The sequence below is a fragment of the Artibeus jamaicensis genome, unplaced genomic scaffold (genome assembly GCF_021234435.1).
Source record: "Artibeus jamaicensis isolate MK-2021 breed Jamaican fruit bat unplaced genomic scaffold, CSHL_Jam_final contig_464, whole genome shotgun sequence".
In the NCBI taxonomy this organism is placed as follows: Eukaryota; Metazoa; Chordata; class Mammalia; order Chiroptera; family Phyllostomidae; genus Artibeus; species Artibeus jamaicensis.
The window spans coordinates 12478469-12502343 of NW_026521842.1; the positions used below are offsets into that span (position 1 = coordinate 12478469).

The 23875-nt window shown below is 36.2% G+C and overlaps 1 pseudogene; it reads left to right on the forward strand.

The window, feature by feature from the left end:
- The first annotated feature begins 18773 nt into the window (after window positions 1–18773).
- LOC119048946 (peptidyl-prolyl cis-trans isomerase A-like) lies at window positions 18774–19259 on the forward strand (annotated as a pseudogene).
- The last annotated feature ends 4616 nt before the right edge of the window (window positions 19260–23875 follow it).

Consider the following 23875-nt stretch of genomic DNA (forward strand, 5'->3'; position numbering starts at 1 on the left):
TTATTCATCGCAATATTTGAATTATTATTTTAGTAAAGTTCTATTTCAAGCATTTCATAAAAACTAAAATATTAATATTGGTAAAGATATAGGAAAGCTATTACTCTCAAGAATTACTAGTAAATTTTTAGATTAATATAACCTTTTTGGAAAACATTTTGATAATATACATCCAGGATGTTGAAAATGTCCATTTTTCTCTCTTTGGGCATAAATTTAAATCACAAGCTATGTCCTTAAAAAATCTAAACTAAGGAAACAATTATATGTGAAAATATATTTAACAATAAGCACTCTGCTGAATTTAAAAATAATTATCTACACTTCCCAAGTTAAAATAATGCAATTTTTATGGTACTTCTACTTAATGGGCATTATGTAATCATTAGAAATGACTGTTACAAAGACTACACAGCAACATGAACAATTAATCTAATCTGACTGTTAATTTCAAAGTGAAGATTAAAAAAGACAATTCTGCAAAATTGTGTATTGACAAAGGATCAAACCTACTAAATTTGTGTCCTAGAAAATTTATCACCCTATGCTTCAGTATTCATATCTATAAAATGAATGTAATAATTCATGTATCATAGATTTTTCACTAGAACTGAATGAGAAAATAACTACAGTACACACATTAGCTTAGTGCTCAATAAATATTACTTACTAGTATTATTATATAATATGCAAATGAATTTTAAATAGACAACCATGGAGATACAAATGACAGCGGAAGGAGCTAAACTAATAAATACAAATATGTTCCTTGTATGAAGAACACATGGACAATACCAAAGGGGGCAGGTTTGAGAGTGGGAGGCAGGGATGGATGAGGGGAGATGGGGGGAAATGGAAACAACTGTTTACTTGAACAACAATAAAAAAGTTATTTAAAATAAATCAATATAAATATGTTCTTTGATGATATCATTACAACTTTTTCCTTTTCAGCATTTTCTAGTTTTTTCATGGTGTGGATTACTGTGTTACCTTCATAATCTAAAAAGTAATCATACTGAATAATGCGGTCTGTTTTGTAACTGCACATTCTCTGTTTAGGACAGATCTGCTCAATCTGGAACTACTCTCCATGTCTGGGGCTTTCCTTCGGTGTCCTGTTAAATGCCTAACTTAGGGAGAGATAAAACTGTTTCCTATATTCTGCTTACACTTGAACTTTAGTTTCCTATAAAAGTGATTCTCTTAGATAAAAATTCTCTTTTGCTGGAATATGTCAGGCTTCTAGAAAAAAGCTCAAACTTCTGGAAAAACGATTCTCCCACAGTCTAGCCACTGACAGAAAGACTCCATCAGGTACTGCACTGGGCCCTGATCCGCGGGGGGACTGAGCTCCTGTTTCAGCCAAAGGCCTGGGAGCCATGAAACAGATCGCCGACGCGTGTGTGACTGATGACATTGCCCTAGATCTAGGAAGTGTGACTTTATTCAAATGTATCCCTGGACTGCTGACAACACCCAGATCCATGCCATTCCAAATGAGGGCTGGAAGAAGCAATTTTCAGGTGAACTGAAGAAGAAAATCATATGTTTGCACCAAGGGAGGTAGCAAATTTATGAAAACAATATGGGTGAAATGACAAGTTTTGGGGATGATTTTGGTACATCTGCATGTGAACTCTCACTCAGCAGAAACTGTCAGGACAAAGTAAGAACAGAAAAATAAAAATTCAATTCTTACTCATAACGCTGAAACTGTTGTAAATAGTTAGAAATTTGGAATAAAGGGTGTATGTACAATTTCCCCTCAGGAAAAAATCATTTTGTTTTTATTTGAGTTCAAAATTAACACTGAAGAAAGTGTTGCTAATCATGTGTGATTGCAGCTTTGAAAAAAACACCTATAAAATTCTTAACTTGATAAAAATATACTTTGTGTTGACAATGAAAATACGCAAGGAATTTCATCCAACAAATGAGTTGCTTTTAATTTTTACAAAAGTAAAATAATAGTAAAATAAAAGTAAACAAAAAAGGTAAAAAGAATAAAAGTGAAATAACAATATACTCTAGTATATATGCAGTCTGTCTCTTTGGGTCCTTATTATACTGATAAATGGACATTCAAAACGTTAGGTTTAGAACAAAAATAAAGCTACCCTAACTACAATTCTAGTCAGTGCTGTTTTTCTTGTCCCCTGCCACCGTCTCCTCCTTCCCTAAAATACCATTCCACAGATGTGCCACATATATTAAATCTTTTCATGATATTACATACAGCATTTCTTTGGGTGAATTTTTGCAATTGTGGCTACACTTTATAGCAAAAACTTACTCTACACATACATGCCACCCAGCAAACCTGAATGTACAGGAGAGTATTTGGTCCTGTAATCTTACAGAAGTTGTGGTTCGGCCAACATCCTAGTATGCAGTGTGGATGAAGTGGTAGGAAGCAGATTCTGTCATAATCTGCTGTACCACGTTAAGAGCAATTTAGCAATAACTTAAAATCCAGTACTAAAAATTTGTCCTACTGGGCTTTGCGTTTCAACATCTATTCATTCGCACAAAAGTTCACCCGTTGTATGAGGATGGGTATAGGAGGTTCAAAGCAGATACACTCAACACAGTAAGCCATATGTATTACCTGGGAAGCACAGAAGTTATCATTGTACAAATTGTTCTGCGAAACACTACACAGTCATTGAGAATAACAGGTTGATGGGTCTGACACTGGAAAATATTTAAGAAAGGATTTAACTTCAGAGCAGCAAACTGGGTGGTAAAGTATGAACATTATGATGCAGTTGTGTAAAATAACTACAGTATACATATGTTTGCATGCAAGTTTAAACGCATAAGAGATGTCAAGAAGAGTGCACACTAGGTTAAAAATGCAGGCATCGCCCCTGGGAAGTGGGCCCAGATAGCGTGTGTGTGCATGTGTGTGCGTGTGTGGCAACTTTTTATTCTCTATTTTTTCTATTTTTTGTTTGTTCAGTGGGGATGTGCTCATTTAATTATTAATATAATTGAAAGCAAAATTTTATGTCTCAAGGGAGAGATAATTTATATACAGAGGAAACTACTAAAAAGCAGCACATAAAGAATAACAGTATCGAAGGGATTGTGGACAATTACCCTGCATGAACATTCAGTAATGAATTTTCAGAGAAGAAAGAAACAATTTACAGTGGAAAAATACTTTCTAAGATCAAAACTCTGAAGAAATTGGAAATAATTTAAAACTAAATAAAAACAATAAAAATTCCTCATGTCTAGCATAGTGCCTGGCACACAGTAGCTATTCAATAATTATTTGTTAATTGCCAATAAATATCAGGAGATTTATGATGTTATTTGTTTGTCAAATAAACTGGTTTTCCTAAGTTACTTTAAAGATCCCATTAAAGTACAGAAATCTTCATTTAAGTCCTGGCTGGGAGTCTCAGTTAGTTGCATCATCGACCCATACACCAGGAAGGCTGTGGGTTCGATTCCCAGGCAGGGCGGTATGGAAGGCAGCCAATCAACATTTCCCTCCTCCATCCCTTGCTTTCTCTCTCTCACCTTCCTCTCTTTCTAAAAATCAATACACATATCCTTGGGTGAAGATTTTTAAAAATCTTTATTTAACAGATATCCTTAAGAGATTTTCTGGGACTTTTCAGTTTTCACAAAAATCTATCCCATGGTTTGTAGAAGTGGTAATAAGGTGTTTCATTTTTTTTATATTTAATTTAGAAAATATGACCATTATATGTATGCCTCCTAATGGCAACATGACTAATTTCACTAACGAGACATCCATTTCATGCCTACAAACTTGGAACACAATCCCTACAACTGCCACTACAACGGGACCCGGGAATCGCTATTTCGGAATTGAGTCTGGTTTTAATAAGGCAAACAACCACAGTAAGTCAGTAGAAAACTGGAAAACCTATTTGTCTACAATAAAGTGTTAAGAGAAAGGAAGAATTCCCAGAAGAAAAGTATTTCTTTGGAAACAGACAGGATAGGTTTTATTTTTTTATAATGGCCACAAATATAATGGAGGAAGGATTTTATGAGTCTACGAAAGTAAAGCAAAATGTTAAACAAGTAATTGCAAAATTTATGAGTTGTAACTGATATTTTCCAAATGTAAATAAGTTGTTGTAACTGCAAGAAAAGAAATACATGTACTTTGCTTTTTGAAAAATAATAAATCACAGAAAACCATATAAATGCAAGTAAAAATTACACATAAAGTGAATAATCCCACTAGTCACAGATAATCACTGCTAACATTTTGTTTATATCCTTCCAATCATTTTTCCCAAAGTACCTACAGATACTTTACATGACTGAATTCACAGTATTTTATAATCTGCTCTTTAACTTTAAAATACAGCATTATGTTTTATAAATATATCAAAATAAGTCATAATATCGTCTTCTATTGGTGAATGTTTAAATTCTCTCCAACTCTTCACTACTGAAATATGTTATAATGAAATGCCTAGAAAATACATGTTTTCATAATTGCTATAAATTCCCAGTTAAGATTCTAAAACATAAAATAGACATTACTGCTCTCGGGAGGAAACTGCTGAAATTTCCTATAGAAAGAAACTATAGGAAATAGCAACAAAGCAAAGCAGAAAGTGTCTGCAGAATATTCCATTTCAACATTCCAGAGGGAGATGGTATTTCTCCAGAAAAGAGGTGTAGAGAGATGCAAGGAGAGGCACATGTAATCCCCGCCTTATTGCAAAACACTCTTGCAATCAACACAGCTTTGGAGAAGGTGTATCTAGAGGCAGTAAGGATTTTAAGGAAGAAGGTAGAAAAGATAGGCAAGTCTCTATAGTTATAAAGAAACAGTTGATTAATTTAATTGTTAAACTTCTTTGAAGTATAATTGGTAAAATAATGCACAGATTCCATTTATAAATCTTGATGCATTTCAGTGTACTCATACACCTATGATACCATCACCAAGGTACTTACTAAACATATCCATCACCTCAAAAAATTTCTTGTGTGTGGGCTTTTTTTGTGTGTTTTGGTTTGGTTTTGTGGTAAGAAAACAACATAAAATCTATCCTCGACATACACTAAAGTGATTAGACTGCACTGTAAATTATAGACACCATGCTGTACAGCAGACCCATGGGAAGTATCCACCTTGCATGCACTGAAACTGTACACTCCTCAAGCAGCACCGCCCCCTCCCTCCTGCCTCTGACAGCCAGCATTCTGTTCTCTGCCTCTGCGTGTCTGACGGTTTTAGACAACATACGCAGGTGGAATCAGGCAGTAAGTGGAATCTCCTGGGATTGGTTTGTTTCACTTAGCATAACGCCCTCCCGGTTCACCCATGTTGTTACATACTGGGCAGGAATTCTTTCTTTTTCAGGCTGAATAATATTCCTCTGTGTGTATGTATCACATTTTCTTTATCTGTTCATCTGTTTACAGGCACGTGAGCTGTTTCTCTATCTTGGCCACTGTGAATAACACTGTGATGAACATGGAGGCACAGATACCCCTCTCAGACCCCGAGTTCAACCCTTTTGGGTACACACTCAGAAGTGGGGTTGCTGGACCGTCTGGTGGTTTTATTTTTAATTTTATAAAACAGAACAAAAAATAAAGAGTTTCAAGGGTAACTAAAATAAGAATGCTCTTGAACGTGTAAACAAGACATCCTCTCAGAAGAAAAACCACATCACAGAAGAGGGAAGTAAAGTTGAAAAAGGAAAAATAAAAATTTCAAAGCAATGAATTCATGGAAAATTGATTTGTAGCATATGAAGGATTATCTTTGCTTTCCTTGGTGAGAAAAAAAGATTGAAACCAAAACTATGTAATCATATTCTGTGATTAAAGAAATCAGTCAATGTCAAATGTGCCTGGGCGAAGGCATCCTGTGAAGTGTTAATAGTAAAGGTATCGCATTTTGTTTCTGTAGGAGGACCCATCCGCACACAGCGCTTCTTTCTCCAAGAATTAGGACTAAGGACACACAAAATAACTTGTGTCAGGATGAAATTCATAAGATTTAGAAAGCCATGAACACTTGTTTACACGTATAAACACCCCCAGCCACTTTCCAAACTTATCAAAATAAAACATCCTGTACTCTATCTGTAAACCTCATCAAAGAAAATACCCTCACAAGAAATCATTGATACCATCAGGCAGAGAAAATATACAAAGAATTTAGCGTAGAAAACCTTTACGTGTCTGACCTATAACATCTTTCACTGCATGTTTCTTCCACGATTCTTAGAAGAATAAAAACTTCCCGAACAACAGTTCAGAACACATATCTGAATTGTCTATAGAGTTGCAACTCTACCCATCATTTAGAAACAAAAAAGAGGTGGATACAAAAGCTCTGACAAGCAGTAACAGGACATAAATTGAAGCTTACTCTACACAGAGGGCTCCTGAAGTGTATTCCAGCGATTTTGAAGAAACAATGTTTCAATTGTCCTTGTGCCCAGAACTAATCTTATTGAAGGAGAAGTTTTCCCATGTCAGACAGCTCTTCACAAAAGTAAAACATTTTTCCTTTCGAGTACCTCCAAAGCAAGGTGGTAAGATTTAGGCTGGGCTGCCAGAGTGACTACAATAGACCTCAAAGAGAAAGCATCTCTTACAGTTTTCTTTCATCCAAATTCTTTATTATCCCAAATACTTTGTAAAGATTTTTTTGCAAACAATTTCAGCAATAAATAAATTTCTACTTTGCCAAATAAGCTTGAACAGTTATATTAAAACTATGCAGAAAAAAAAACAAGTAGCCCTGGCTGGTGTGGCTCAGTGGATTGAGTGCGGGCCTGTGAACCACAGGGCGGCTGGTTAAATTCCCAGTCAGAGCACATGCCTGGGTTGCAGGCCAGGTCCCTAGTAGGGGGCGTACGTGAGGCATTGATGTTTCTCCCCCTTGCTTTTTCCCTCTTTTTTTCTCTAAATAAATAAATAAATAATTTTTTAAAAACCTTTAAAAAATAAAGACATCTTCCCTTTAAAGAAAAGAAAGAAAAGAACCAGGTAGCTGGTAAGAGTCTGAACCCAGGGCAAAATGTCAGTATTTTTTAACATTATCAGTTTCATCCTCTTGTTACTTCATTTGTTACTATCATATTTCTCAGTGAAGAAAGTCCTTGTTATTTTTTTCTTTCTTTTTATTTTTTTCCTTATTACACAAAGAAAAGGTTTCCATGAAATAGAGACACCCACAGAAAGGAATTAAAACCATATACAAGCAGACTGATGCCATGCTTACTTCGCCATCTTTTACTTGGACTACAGAACATTTTTAGAAATCTGTGGTGGGGTAGAGAGGCACTCTTGCTGTTGTAGAGTAAAGCAGATCTGATTATATTATGTTCAGAAAAATAGAAATGGCTCCATTTTAAGTCCTTTAAATAAACTTACTTCCAAAAAATTGATTATGAACCAATTTTCCATTAGGCAATTAGTATCAAAAAGAAAGGGACCTGCAAAGACATGAATTTAGTTCATCAGTTAAATCTCTTTCTCAAGAATGTTTTCATCTCACCAAATCATTTAAACTTTGTACAAGATATTCTGGAAAAAGAAATAACATTTAGCAAATTTAAAGTCACCTCCGGTATAAGAATCTTCAAGTAAATTATCTGCATGTTAGTTTTATCATTACTAATTATTTCATTCCTTTCAACAATGTGTTTGTTTCCTATAGCTACTATAACCAACGACCACAAAATTAGTGGCTTAAAACAGTCTAAGTTTATTACCTTTGGCAGTGATTTCAATCCTTTTCATCTCACAGCACACATAAACTACTAAAATTCTGCAGCCCACCAAAAACTGTTTTATACTTTTTGTTGATCTCACCAAAAAATAGGTATAATTTTGATTCATTCACACCAGATGGCTATTGTTGTGTTAGCCATTGTCATTTTTTGACAATCCTAAGGGAAATTAAGTCAGTGCCCCTGACTAAATAGCCAGGTATTGCATGTTTTAACAATTCTTGCAGAACACAGGTGTGTCTTGGCACACAGACTGAAAATTGCTGTCTTATGGTTCTGGAGGCCGCAGATTTTAAACGGATTTCACAGAGCTAAAATCCAGGCTGCCTGCATTCCCTGGCTGGTGGTCTACTTCCTCTGTCTCAGAGCCAGCAGCATCTACTTGAGGTGGGTGTGAGGGCTCTGACAGATAACGCCTGGGCAGCAGACAGTGGGACCAGAGCTCAGAGGAGAACTTTGTAAGTCCTGTTTTGGTCTCCATTCACCTCCACTCACTCCCATACACGTGGGGCTTTGGAATGACCTTTGCCCAATATTGCTATCAAGCATCCCAGTGTTATCAGAACACCAGGAGAGAACACACACTCTTGCAGGGTTGAGGCTCTGATGAAAACAGATGTGGGCTATAGTGTTGCCATCTCCTATTGATTCTTCCATTCCCTAGCCCAAAATGCTAAACTCCAAACCTAAGCAACTCCTACCTACCCCTTATCTTGAGGGTTCACCTAGGGAAAGGAGCATTTAAAGTTAGGGAACAACAGTTCTGCGGTGCCTGCAGCTCTTCACCGTGTAGCTCACCGCTTCCCTATACCCAAACACACCCGGAGAGTCACAGGTCAGCACCTGCCCCTGGCTCTTCCTACCACACAGGGTGGCTAATAATCAGGGGAACACAGCAGCTTCCAGGCCATAAAACTGGAAAAAGAAGAGCAATATAAACACAATGAAGAATAAAAACTGAATACATACTGTGTCACTGAAAACATGGGCCAAGAATTTACAATTAATACAATAAATATCCTCAAAGACAAAATAAAAGAGGGCAGTAACCTGAAAGAGGAACAATAATACAAAGTCCCAAGTAAAGGTCAAACAGAGTTAAACTATCATAAAATAACTGCTTTCTTTTAGAAATATAAGAAGTACTCATTTAAAGTAAACTTTAACAAATCAAGAATAAAAACTGCAATCAACTGAATAAGTACTAAAAATGAGAAAGGAATGGGAACAAAAATACTCAGTACATACAAAGATATGCAAGCAAGGGGAGAAAAAGAAACAAATAACAAAAAGAAGAAAATAGAGAAAAAGCAAGAGAGTAGATTTAGTAGTAAGTAATTATAGTAATAACTAACTAAATTAAGTGTTAATAGAATAAACATTCTACAAAAGGCAACAGTTTTCAGATTGGAATAGAAATTTTAAAAACGGGCTATATACTATTGACAAGGTATGTTTTAAAAGACCAAAAAGTGTCTAAAATAAAGAAATGGGAAGGTTATATCAGAGGACCACTAACTAAAATATAGCTCATATGAATATATTAATATCAGACAAATAAGAATTTTAAGCAAGACATATCACCTAAATAAATAGAAAGACATCTCTTTATGACAGAAATGTCATAAGTTTAATTGAACTCAGTCATAGTAAGTTTATTTTTATACATTACATTACTAACTTCTAATATTCTCTTCAGAATTTGGTGTGTGATGAGGTACCACTTTACACCAGTCAGGATGGCTATAATAGACCAAGCAACAAACAACAAATGTTGGAGAGGGTGTGGGGAAAAGGGGACCTTAGTTCACTGTTGGTGGGATTGTAGACTGGTACAACCATTATGGAAAACAGTATGGAATTTTCTCAGAAAAATAAAAATTGACCTGCCTTTTGACCCAGCAATTCCACTGCTAGGATTATACCCCAAGAATCCTAAAACATCAATTTCAAAGAACCTATGCACCACAATGTTCATAGCAGCACAATTTACAATAGCCAAGAGTTGGAAACAACCTAGGTGCCCATCAGTAAATGAATGGATCCAAAAATTGTGGTACATATACACCATGGAATTTTATGCAGCAGAGAGAAAGAAGGAGCTACTACCTTTTGCAACAACATGGATGGAACTGGAAAGCATTATGCTGAGTGAAATAGGCCAGGCATTGAAGGACAAATACCATATGATCTCACCTTTGACAGGAAGCTAAAGAATAAAACAAACAAGCAAACAGAATAAAAACAAAGACGCTGAAATAGAGAACAAGTGGGCAGCGACCAGAGGGGGAGAGGGAAGGGAACTTAAGGGGAAAAAGGGGGAGGGATTTTGAGGAACAAGTATGAAAGACACAGAGATGAGGACTGGGGGGGGGAATGGGAGGGAGGGGGGAGACCGGGCGGGGGGGGGGGGAAGGGAAAAAAAAATGTACTTGAAAAGTAACTAAATAAAATTTAAAAAAAAAAATTCCTTGAAAAAAAAAAAAGAATTTGGGGTGTGTGTGTGTGTGTGTGTGTGTGTGTGTATCCATATGAGAAATTAAGGTGTTGAATGGAGTTCTTCTTCATATTTTTTCATTTCTTTATGCTTTGTTTTTGTCAACTGGCAAGCTTCATAAAAGATATAAATAGGAGGGCTTGCTTGGCATTGCAATGAATGTTACATGTTCTGTCTCACAGTGAGGGAAATACTGCTGTTCAGACCTGGAATGTGAGACTGAGTGGAGCTTCGTACTCTGTTCTTGACTAATGACTGCTACATTATTAATCCATGATTCTAAAGGATCTACAAGCATACCCTTCTGGTTTTCCTTAGAGATATTTAGCTGTTTAAGCCACACATCAGGCCATGTACAGTTTTGAAAAGTCAGTCAAACAGTAAAATGTAGTGGTTTTAATAACAATACACATATTTCCTGAGTTACCAATAAGTGGAATTATCAACATAGCAGGATATCTCATTGCCTTCATTAATGATCTTGAAAGGAGAAGGCAGAACTACTTACCTGGCCTGAAGAATTATTTCAAAGAATTTTATAGTATTAATTTTTAAAATGAATTAAAAATCTTCAAAATCTTTCTTTTGAAAAATATGTATTAAACCAGTGGTTTTTAAATTGGCACACTCACCAGAATCCCTAGATAGGCTGACGCAAACAGATTTCTGGCCCCTCCCAGAGTTTTGAGTCAGCAGGTCTGGAGTCCAGTGTGATAACTTGCATTTCTTACAAATTCCCAGGTGATGCTAATGCTGCTGGTCCCAGAACATGAGTGGTGGCTCTTTCAGAGTCACCTGAAAGAGCTACCACTTTCCACAAATGAGTAGGCCCACTTGGGAATTTTCTAGTCCCCAGTATCTGAGTAATTTTGTTTTTCTTTTTCTACTCTAAAACACTGAATTAGTTTAATGTGAATGAGATTTCTTCCACATGAAAAGCTAACAAACACTTAATTGGATATTTTCCATAAAACCATTCTTGGGACTGATTTAGTTTCCAAAAACCCTCCATGTGTCTCGAAATCATGCCTGCTCAGGGACCTGTGGCGCTTAACTACAATGGTGCTCCACAAGCCTCCTTCAACTTTCTGGAAAGTCCCAGAAGGTGAATTTTATTATGGTGTTTGCTCTTTCGAATCTGTTCACATCGCTGCATTTTATGTTGCTCCTTATTTCCATGAGCACTGAGTCCCATTAAACCAGGAAAACACTGCAAGTGAAACTACCCAAAGAAACCAAAAGTATCCATGAGACACTGACACTTGTGTTCTGCTTCTTTATCTGATGTTTACTGTGTCTAACTTACAAGAGGGAATGGATGTAAACAAAAATCTTACTAAAAGCAACAGTAAGTTGGGAAGGAAACCAAGAGGGACATAAGACAAGGGACATCTTGACTTAGCTTGGCATTCGGCACAGCAGCACAGAGGAAGAGGTGACGAGACACGTGCTGTACAAAGAATGTGTGCAAGAACAGGTCAGAGACAACAATCAACAAGTCTCCCAGATCGCTAGGGGAAAATAACTGTAACAGTACTGACCAGGATGGATTAAATACGTCCCAAAGATCTGCTGTACAACACTGTACCTGGAGTCAACAATATTATACACTTAACAACCTGTCAGGAGGGTACCTCTCATGTTAAGTGTTCCTACAGAAATGAAATAAAATTTAAATGTGTGTGTGTGTGTGTGTGTGTGTGTGTGTGTGCAGGTAAAGATGAAGCAGCAACGTGAAACATCACAAATCCTATTTCACAGACAGGGTCTTCCAGGGGCAGAGCACTTGTTTCACTCACACAAAGGCTGTGTTCTGCCGGTCTGACAGGGCAGAGAGTGCGGAAGAAAGAGAAGATGCCACATGACTTAGATTGCTTTGGGGAGAATCTGTAGAAAGGATGTGTGTGCATCGTAGGGCAGACCTTCTGCACGTGCATACACTGTGACCGTGTTGCTTAAATTCAAGTTGTGTTACTTCTTAGCACCTCTTATTAAATGATGCAAACCCTCAGATATTGTTACCACAGTTTCCCCAATTTCACACATGTTTTTTCAGGTACTTGATCACATATTTAAAATGCACTTTGTATGACTTGCTTGAAATAAACTAAATTAAGGTCAAATTGTTTGTATGTGAAATGTTTGAGATGAGAAAATATTTCCAAAATAAGCAAGTATAAGAAATATAATCATTTCACTTGTTAGTACAAGTTATTTATATGAAGACAATACAATGTACCACTTGCAAAAGAATGAGAGATAAAGTTTTTTTCCCTTAACATTGCTAAAAATGTTAATTAGAAAATTTGGTATTCTGACAATATTAAAACCAAGAAAACTCTTGGTTTGGTTAAATTAATAGAGCAACTACCAGTAATATGCTTTAGAAACTCTATTATGTACATCTCAAATATAGGTAAAATTCACAAGGAAAAATATTTGTAATCGATTTACTAAAATGGTAATTTAACACAAAATGGAAACACTCCTCTTTCTGTGACTGTACTTGAACAATGTCTAAAAATTTTCTATGAGCTCTCAACAACAGCCAGATTTGATCTGATTATGCCACCATGTCTTCAAGACCTTAGTGACAGAAAATACAACTTCTTCACTTACCATCTTTTTGTCTCTCATAGAAAACCCATGTTCCCCTTTAGAGTGTGAAAATGTCCAAACAGAAGCACAGAGAACACATTCATGAGCCCTCACCTACCCAGCGGTCATACACATTAACATATGGCCACTCTCAGTTCAGCTGCTGATACACACATTTTAGTCAGAATATTTTAAAGAAAATCCCATACATCACAACATTTTAACCAACACAATTATTTTAAAGTAATCATCACACTTTAAAAATCAATTAATTTCTTATTATCATGAAAATTTGTTGTTTATTTGATTTATTTGAATAAAGATCTCTTGATGTCTACATATTGTGTTAAGCTGTATGTCTTCCATCTCATTCATTTCGTAACATTTCTCCTCATTTTATTTATCCCATCAGTATGTACTATCAATTCCACTTCATGCATTTGACTGATTACTTCTTTATGGTGTATATGTTAACCTTCCTCTATCTCCTGTATTTCCTATAAACTGGCAGGTAGATCTTGAAGGACTTAAGATAATCAAGCTCAATTATTTTAACGAATACATTCACATGTAGTGTTTTGTACTTCCTGTTACTGTTCACCATCGAGACCCCAGAGTTATCCCATATTTAATGATATTAAGACATTAGGGGACACAGATGATGTTAACCCGATCCTCATTATAAAATTTCCAATCATGCTTTCTCTCAATGATTTTAGGATCCACAGGATTGTTGCCTAGACTCATTATTTTATCCAGAGTTGCAAAGTGTGACTTCAGAATTCCATCAGTCTTTTATGCACATACTTATTAGCGGACTTCTTACAAAGAAAAACTTTCCTTTCTCTGAGTAGTTATGGTGTTCCATTTTAAGATCTTTTTTTACTCTTCTAATTTGAGGAATATTTTCCTATTTAGAGGAGTCAAAAATACTTTCTTGTCCTATTTTTGGATATGTAGCCATGATCTACTTGAGTGCCTGGGGAATGTTAAATAATGTCAATAATGAGCTAGATCATCCCAATGCATAAATTATCCTCGGGCTTACATCCCTTACGTTAGAAGCTTCATTAATTGCTTTAGCAACATTAACTTTTAAAGGCCACTGGGGTCCCATCAAGTTACAGTTATCTTATGTTTCCATCGAAGTTGCTTTTCCCCAAGGAGTAGTTTGTGTGCTAAGAGAACTTGGGTGACAAAAGAGAGAAAACATCCCATTTAGCTGCAAATTAGATCAGAAAGCATAAGTTTTGCAAGAATAACCACACAACCCATTTATTTAAAGAGCCATAAAATTTGACTGAAGTACACTTAACAGGCACGCCGAACTCTTTTCAAAACTGTGGCCATTTTTTTGGCAACCTGATGAAGCACACTGCTTCATGGGGCCCAGGTTGGCTCCCAATGGATGGGTTAGTTGATATCATGAGGAACACAGGAAACAACTCTGGAAATTCTGCAGCTTGACTCGTGGCTGTCTTGTAAAATGCATGTCATTAAACTTGGAACAGTGGAGAAAGTGCATATTTCAGTAAAATAACTGCTTGCGAAACATCTGACTTTCAGAGTAAAGAAATGAACACTTTTAAACAATAACAAAGATCTGAAGGCATGACAGTAAGTAAAATACATTCAGTGTAATGGAATATACCTTTAGCTCCCACAAAGCTAAACCTCTGGCGGATCCATGCTATTTCTTCTGAATATGTCTATATACATATTCCTTCTCTAAAAAATATACTCTTTCCAAACTCACAGAATTTTTAACATCCTGCCATCTCAAATGCAATTCTTTCTTTTTTTTAATTCATTAATAGCTCCTCAAAAGAATAATTTAGCAGCTTAAAAGAGAGACAGAGAGAAGGGGGGAGAGAAAAAACCATGAGCAGGTACATTAGAAAAACAGAATTGGAGCAAGACAGAGAGTAAGAGAAACAAGAGGAATACCTTTAAGGAATCAATGATTTTTTTTTTTATCCAAAAGCAAGGAGGAGGGTGAGCAGAATGGAAAAGCTGAAGTCCCTGGGCCTGCACAGCGTGACAGAAAGAGAAGTTGACTCTGCAGACCCCGCAAGATTACACAAAGAGATGCTACAGATACAGTACCTCCAGGAAACAAGCACTTGTTTGAAACTTTGTTCACAGAGCAACTGGACCCTAAGATTTTCTCTCCCAACCAGAACAGCCCATTGCTTATTTCCTTCACCCCACAAAAGTCCGAGGTATATTCTCAGGAGAAAATAAACCTAACAGGATCCATGGAATGTTGTGGAGCTCATTCTAAAGTAAAAATACAGTGCTTTTCTGCTGTTTTTCTGAGCATCACGGTGTACACAATCCTGGCCCTAAGCAAAAAGCAAATGATACTCCTTAGTGATGGGATAAGTAGAAGGAGGGAGTACATTGTACCTGTTTAATGGTCAATGTGCTGGTTGACTGCCTCCATTTGTTTTGACCACTTGGCAGTAAAATGTGGGACTCTTTCTATCACACTCTTTTTTGATAAAGAATCCAAAAACACATTTTCCCTGCATTAACCCATTTTATTTTCTCCATCATCATTCTGGGCCTCCTATTTTAAGGGAGACTTTCCCAGGATGGCATAAAGCTTTTACAGCTGTATTGTGCAATGCAAATAAAAGTAAATTGTAAAATCTAAATAGCAATAAAATATATTCATTATTAAACAACTACAAATGTGTCCGATTTCAACTGAGAAAGTGAATGTTCCTTCGCACAGTGACCAGGAATTTCACAAGGGGCACTCAGGCAGACCGGCTTTGCCTCCTGTGTTGTTGGCCTCCTGTACCAGGAATTACAGAAGCCAAACTGTTTCCCATCAGCATGCAATCAGGATGCCCATCTTCAGTTTACATTATGCAAATGCATGTCAAAGGGAGTGAGAACAGGTTTTACAGAAGTACATAGGACTCTGAAGAGGGGAACATCAAGATATTAAACCAATATTTGCAAAATGTCACTGCTAGCAGAAAATCATGGGAATTTCAGCTCAAATATAAAGACATGTGAAAATGGATTATTTGCAGACATCAACAGTCTGGTTCTTATTATGGGCCTGAGCAAGACACAGTGGAATATTTGCCTCTGGCATCAGGGGACAACCATTGCTGTGGTCTGAATGTTTGTGTCCCACAAAATTCCTATGTTGAAATCTTAATGGCCTAATGTAACAGTTTGAGAAGCTGAGGCCTTTTGGAAGGTGTTGGATCAAGAGTATGGAAGCCTTATGAACAGGATTAATGCTCATATAAAAGAAACTCCACAAAGCTCCCCAGTCTTTTTTGCCATGTGAGGATACAATGAGAAGCCTAATACCCAGAAGAAGGCCCTCACCTGACCATGCAGACACTCTGACCTTGGACTCCAAGCCTCTGTAACTGTAAGAAATAAATTTGTTTCTTAGAAGCTACCCAGACTGTGGTGTTTTGTTATAGCAGCCCAAACAATCAGACAGTCATCATAAATGCTGACATCACCATCTCTCTCCCAACCCAGGTCTAATCTTCAAGAAGACATGACCTTGTACAGGAAACAACATTTTCTGACAAACTAATATCTTGAAATGCTTCTATTGACATACATCCTTCTAATGGGTTAGATTTTGGTTATTTTGACTCAAAGCAAAATGGAGTTGACACTACATCACACTAATAATGTTACCAAAATGACAATCATTACCAATCCTGCATGCAGACTCCCTCCTGGGTATGAGTTGTTTTGTTCGTGTTTGTTTGGCTGTGCTTTCTTTTTAGGAAATGGAGAGTTATCTATAAATAGAAGTGTTTGTTTCTCTACATTTGTTATTGAAATTGAAGTTTTAAAAACAAATGGAAACTATTATTTTAGAGGTCTGTTCTTGTTGGATGTAAATAAACAACGTCCCCAAACCATCACTTGCATATTTCCCTTGACAGTCCTGTCTCCTTCTCACCCACACAGCCTGACCCACATCACAGGAGCCGGTCTAACTTTCAAAGCAGAGTCTCATTATAAAGCAATGCCTAATCCTAAACTTCGTTTTTGGGGGATGATTCTGACAACTACTTCAGACCTGGTAGAGTGCGTGTTTGTGTGGGGGTGTCCTCCATTACGTCATTTTACTATTTCAAAAATCTAAACTCCCAGGTTTGAATAATTCTAGGTTATTGTCACCTTGTCTTATCTTCTCTGACTGTAAGCAGTTCCCCCTCCATCTATATGGTTATCTTGAATGTATTTATAGAGTGACAATGTGTTTCCCCCTGAGCTTCCTTCTTTATACCTGATGATTGCCTTGCTGGAGGGAGGCAGGTGGAAAGGAATCATGCATTCTTCACCCTTTAAAAACTAAAGCAACTCAGATTTAAGATGTCACACTGTTTTATGGGAAAGTATAAAAAGAACTGTTTTACGGTGTCATTACAATGACACGGTACAAGGGCCAGATCTAAAAAATACCTCCGCCTTGGGACACCAAATAGTTGAAGGCAGAAACTACCAAACCATCTCAGGCTAAACTGTATATCCATCAGTAGAGAACAGAAGTATTTTCTCTAATGAAGCATCCTGTCTTCTTATGCATTTATTGAATATTGAAATAACAACTGTGGAAATTAATACTGAGGGGAGATTCATGTGTCATTCAATAATCTAGTTAAGGATACATGTTCCAGACTGAGTGAAGTTTAATCTCAACAGATAGAGATAAAAACATTATTAGAAGACTTAATCTCTACCCTAAGTGTTTAGCTTCCGCAAAATGCACGAAATTAATACAATATGTTTAGTTCTGTTTCATTTAATGATTATTCTCTTGGACTAAATAATCAAAAATACAGAGAAAAAGCTCTTAATTCCCAATAGTGTTTACCTAAAAAAACTGGGGGGTGGGGGGGGTGGGAAATGGTTGTTTTTTAACACAGTCTTAATTTACATATCCAACTAGATTCTTAGAAACATCTTTTATACATGTGTCTTTATATCCTTTATTCCGTGCACCACCATGTGGTGAACATATTCTTCCACTTCCACAGTCCTTATTCACATACATAACTAGCATTCTAAAAACAAAAGGAGACATGTGAGACTACATCAAACTAAAAAGCTTCTCCACAACAAAAACAATCAACAGACTGAAGAGGCAACCTAGGGAATGGAAGAAAATATTTGCAAACTGTGTATCTGGTAAGGGATTAATATTCAATATATAAGAGATCCCTACAACAGCCAAAACAACATAAATAAATAAATAACCAAATGTTTCAAATAGACAAAGGGTTTGAATAGACAGTTCTCCAAAGAAGACATACACGTGGACAACAGGTATACGAGAAGCTATGCAATATCTTTTTTTCATCATCAGGGAAATGCAAATCAAAACCACAATGAGACATCACCTCATACCTGTTAAGATAGCTATTATAAAAACAAAAACAAAAATCATAATTGCTGGCAAAGATGTGCAGAAATAAGAACCCTTGTGCACTGTTGGTGAGAATAGGAAATTACGCAGTCACTGTGGAAAACAGTATTAAGGGTACTCAAAAAATCAAAAGTAGAACAACCATATGATCTGGTAATACTCTGAAAGAATTGAAATCAGGAATCTTGAAGAAGTATCTTCACTCATACGTTCGTGGCAGCAATAGTCTCAAGATTTGGAAACAACCTAAATATCAATGGATAAATAAATAAAGTATGCTAAATATATATAATATTATTCAGCCTTAAAAAAGAAGGAAATCCTGCAGTATGTGACAATCTAGATGAACCTGGAAGACACTATAATAAGTGAAATAAGACAGCCATGGAAGGATAAATACTGCATGATTCCTCTTATATGAGGTATTGAAAATAGTCAAACTCAGAGAGTAGAGACCTTGCAGACGCCTATGCCATCTCAGACCTTCCCACGCCCAGCCATGTTCAACCCCACCATGTTCTTTGACATTGCTGCCAACCACAAGCCATGTCTCCTTAGAGCTGTTTGCAGACAAAGTTCCAAAGACAGCTAGAAACATTCATGCTCTGAGCACTGGGGAGAGAGGATTTGGTTATAAAGGTTCCTGCTTTCACAGAATTATTCTGGGACTTACGTGCCAGGGTGGTGACTTCACACACCACAGTGCCACAGGCGCCAAGTCCATCTCCAGGGAGATATTTGATGATGATAATTCCATCCTGAACCACACAGGTCCTGGCATCTTGTCCATGGCAAAGGCTGGACCCAACACAAACAGTTCCCAGTTTTTCATCCGCACTGCCAAGACCAAGTGGCTGGACGGCAACTGTGTAGTGTTCGGCCAGGTAAAGACAGCATGGGTGTTGTGACAGCCATGGAGTGCTATGGGTCCGGGAATGGCAAGACCAGCAAGAAGATCACCATTACTGACTGAGGAAAACTCTAATAAATTTGACTTGGGTTTTATCTTAACCACCAGACCATTCCTTCTGTGGCTCAGGAGAGCACCCCTTCACCCCCAGCTGCTTGGAATGCTGTATAATCTTTGTGCTTTCACTGTAGTTATGGGGTTCTATATTTTCCTCACCCCTTCCAATTCTAGCTGCATTACAGAGTTAAGTTTATGGCTGTAAATGAAAACTAAACAATAACAACAAAAAAACCAGAGAGTAGAATGGTGGATGGCAGATGCTAGAGGGAAAGGGAAATGGGGAGTTTCTGCTGTTCAATGGGTATAAAATGTTCAGTTAGGTGAGAAGAAAAATTCAATAGATCTCTTTTATAACATTATGCCTGTAGTTAATAATATCATATGTTTAATTTAATACATTTAAATTTTTGTTAAGTGGACAGATTTCATGTTGTATTCTTGCCATCATAAAAATTTTTAATATTAAAAAAGTTTCTGAGAATGCTAATTGCATATATGAAAAAGGAGAGCCTTACTTCAGCAAAAAAATATCCTCCCCACACTGTGGTGAGTAGAATAAGACTTTTCCCTTGTGGAACAATGTGCGTAATTGATAAATTATCTATGTATACTTAATAAAAATATTTTTACTGTCAATAATCACAAAATGTGACTTTTTATACTCTAAACTGCAGCACTTATACAAATACTTCAATGGTTTTTACTGCACTTAGAACAAAATTCATCTTTCTAGCATGGTCTGTATTTTCTGCATTATATGGGTTCAGCTTATCTCTCCAGGTTCCTCTGCTAGACTCCAGCCAAAATATAAAATGAATGGTTTTAGGAAAACTTGTAGAGGTATGTCTTATTCTTTTACTGAGTGTATAAATTCACAAGACTTTCACATTTTGCCATGTAGAGTATTGTTTTGCCCAAATTTTTAAGGGAAAAATAATGATGAGCATTATCTATATAAATGTTTTTAATTCTTTTATTTATGCTTATGCATTAAAAGTATAACCCTAGAAAACCATGGTATTTGTATGCAAAATAATACCCTGGAATATGATCATCAGTTTTGTGTCTAAATATAAATAAATAAATAATTTGATTTAAAAATTAAAACAAAAGATTTTTTTTCCTAAAAGTTTGGGCCAAAAACGTGGCTGTGCATTATATACAGCAAGATGCGGTATTTTTTAAACTCTACGTTCTGACCAGTAGTCAGACTCCATTCATATAAGCCAGTGACCACATATTCTTTTCCACAAAATAAAGGTACAGACACTCTCTCGCTCTCCCCTTCCTTCTTCCTTATCTTTCTTCTTCCTCTTCTTTGAGCGGCAGAAAAATCTTAAGTTTGTAAACAGAAACAGCCCCTTTCATGAGCACATAAGAGGTACCTTTCCACATACACTTCATACCATGTATGACATTTTTTACATTGTCTATCCCGCAATAGCAGCTTTTTCTAACCCCAGATATTTGGATCACGCTCCTAACACTGGGGACTAGATAAGGGTGTGCAGCAGGTTGCACAAATCAATCTTTAATACTAACGGCACAAAGAGGGGTGTTTCCTTATGGAGTTGATAGAGACCAAGAATTATCCCAAGGCATATCAAGTCTGTAATCAAAACTTTTATCTTCAGGAATCTTCAATTCAGTCTTCTAAACTTCAGATGGCATTCTACTTCAGCAAACTCCCTCAATGAAGCAAAAGAATGTTTTTATATTTATCTAAGAAGATATACCCCAGCTTACAAGCCCTATTCAAGATTATACCTTTCTGATTCTGAAGTAGACACTTCAGTAGAATTCCTTTAATGATAAATGCTTAATTACACAGCTAACACCCTAATCAATTTCCATAACAATATTTAAATTAAGAAAAGTAAACAAAATTAATTTTTCCCACCAACCCACACCCTGTCCGCTCTAACCATTTTTATCCCTGTGATGCATGTATTTAGGACTGCACTTTTTGCATTTTCCTGCAATATTTTGTACATATTTTCAGCTTGTTTTTTTCGTATTATATTTTGCAAATCAGTCTGAAACAGAATGTCATATTTTGTAACTTCCTAGTGATAGCAGTGTGGTTGTTCCTTAATTTCGCATGTCCTACTGTTGGCCGTAAAGGTTAACATCATAAAAAAGAGTGGCGATGTCATAAAGCATCCATGTTTATAATTTAATAAATGCTACCAAATGTTCCCTCAGTAGTGGCTATATATCAATTAATTACTAACCCCACTACGACTCAAAACATATGGCACCTGCCTTTACACATACTTAATATTAGTAATTTTTTAAATTATTCTATTTTGTGGGAACAAAATTCAATTATTTTATGATTAAATATATTACCAATTTCTATGCATCCGTTTGTTGTGCTTTGGTGTTTCATCTTTGTGAACTGTCCTTTCCTATCCTCTGTGTTTACTGGGTTACTGAAATTCCTCTTAAATATTTGAAATATTTCATTTTAGAAATCCTAGACTTCTACCTGTCAACATAATGAAAACACTTCCCCCATTATCACTTATACTTAACTCTGTTGGACTGCTTGTTCATATATTGTTTATCTTAATAGAATCAAATTTCAAGTGGTTCTTATATAGAAACAGGCTGTCAAATTCTATTTAAACATCTGTTAGATCTTTTACTAGAACCACATTAAAAGTATATATTAATTTACAGAGATAATATACTTTTAAAAGATTAATCTGCCAGTCTAAATGGCATATCCTTACCTTATTTGGCATGTTTACATGCCAAATGCAGAACACAATGTAGAAATGTGTATTGAACTTTCAAATATGCATAATTTTTTTACATGTCCTTCAGGAGTTTTTGAAAATCACAACAATGTTTATGAGACTGTACAATACCACAATAATGTAATATACGAGGAAAGCCAAGTGCAGAATGGCTACATGTTTTTCTTCAAGAAGCAATGATTCTCATTTCTAGTAAAAACAGACATGACCTGAGCACAGGGGATCAGGCTGGTCATTAGTTTCCCAATTTTTCCCCAAAATGACCTATGGGTGTATTCTTTTCTGACCATTCATAAAGCCTAAAGAGACAGCTAAAGAAAAACTTCACTTTCTGGTTCTTACCATGTGAAAGATGTTGTAGTGTATTGTAACGCAGCCAAAATAGGAAACAATGCCTATTTTTAAAAGTTGTTTCAAAAATGAAGCAGTAATGAGAATCTTCTTGTTAAAGTCTCACCTCATGAAACGAATATAATCAAAATGATAAAAGTACTATTATAAAAACCCTCTCAGGCTATTTTATAAACATAGATTTTTCCCTTAATTTTGTGCATTTTTAAACAAGATAAGTCTCAAAAAGTAAAAGCAACTGTCTCAGACTAAATTACATTATTGTATATATTGCATCAAAGGGGGTATTTGAATCACAATTATCCTAAAAAATACCAGACTGCACCACAGTTAGGGTATCCTGAACTAAAATATTTTGATGCACTTTTGTTTTGGAATATCATGCAAAAAAAAACAAATCGCTAAGACACAATTGTAAGTTGAAAAGTAAAATGTGCTTTCGCATTAAACTAAAGACAATTGTTAATTTAAAAATAAAAAGAAAGGAAAAGTAGGAAAGGTATATAATATTACTTTCTAAGTTTACACTACTCCACAACTTCAAGGTATCTTATTCTCCTTATGAAGGACATCAAGCGCAATAATAAGTTCACTCTATTAAAAAAAAAAGAAAGAAAATCCTGTTGTATGTGATGACACAGATGAGCCTGGAGGACACTGTGCTAAGTGAGATAAGCCAGTCACAGAGGACAAATACTGCCCGATTCCACTTACATGAGATAGCTAAAATACGATGGCATACTCACAGAAACAGAGTATAACCCTGGGGCCAGGGGCTGTGGAGAAGAGGAAAGGGGAGGTTGCTATGGGACAGGTATGGAGTTGCAGGGACACAGGACGTATGAGTTCGGGAGATGTGCTCCTGTAAAGCATTGTGCCATACTTAACAATGCTGTATTGTGCACTTAAAATTTTGTTAGGTGTCCTTACTTCAATTTTTAAAGATATAATTACTGTAAATTAAAGGAATAATAATAACCTATTTATCACCCATTAGATCAGCACAAAGCTTAAGTGGCAATAACACTCATAGCTAAGAAGTCATCCTCTGACTTTGTTCATGTAAATATGACTTGATAAAAATTAGGGAACACAATGTAGAAGTGTGTATTGAACTTTTAAATATGCATAATTTTTAACTAACAACACTGCTTTCAGGACTCTGTCATATTGTAATTAAAATGGACATATCTAAGATAAATGTATAAAAATAGGTTTTTTAGAAAAGAGTCTTGAAATTCATTAATTGGATTGTGTTAGCAGTATTTTCATTTCTTTATCAAGCTCTGTGTCCAGTGACAAGAACAAAGTATGATATCAACTTCTCAAGAAACAGATAAACTGGGGGCCAGTATAAACACCTCGAGACAAAGTCTGGGTACCATTAGAAAGGAAAGACACAGTTGCATAAACAAGCAACAAAGTTGCACAATGGCACCAATAGGCCCTTTCAAAATATTCAGAGCAGGGAGAAAGCAGCTGAGCCTGAGTCTGACAAGATCTTTTCAGTGGAGA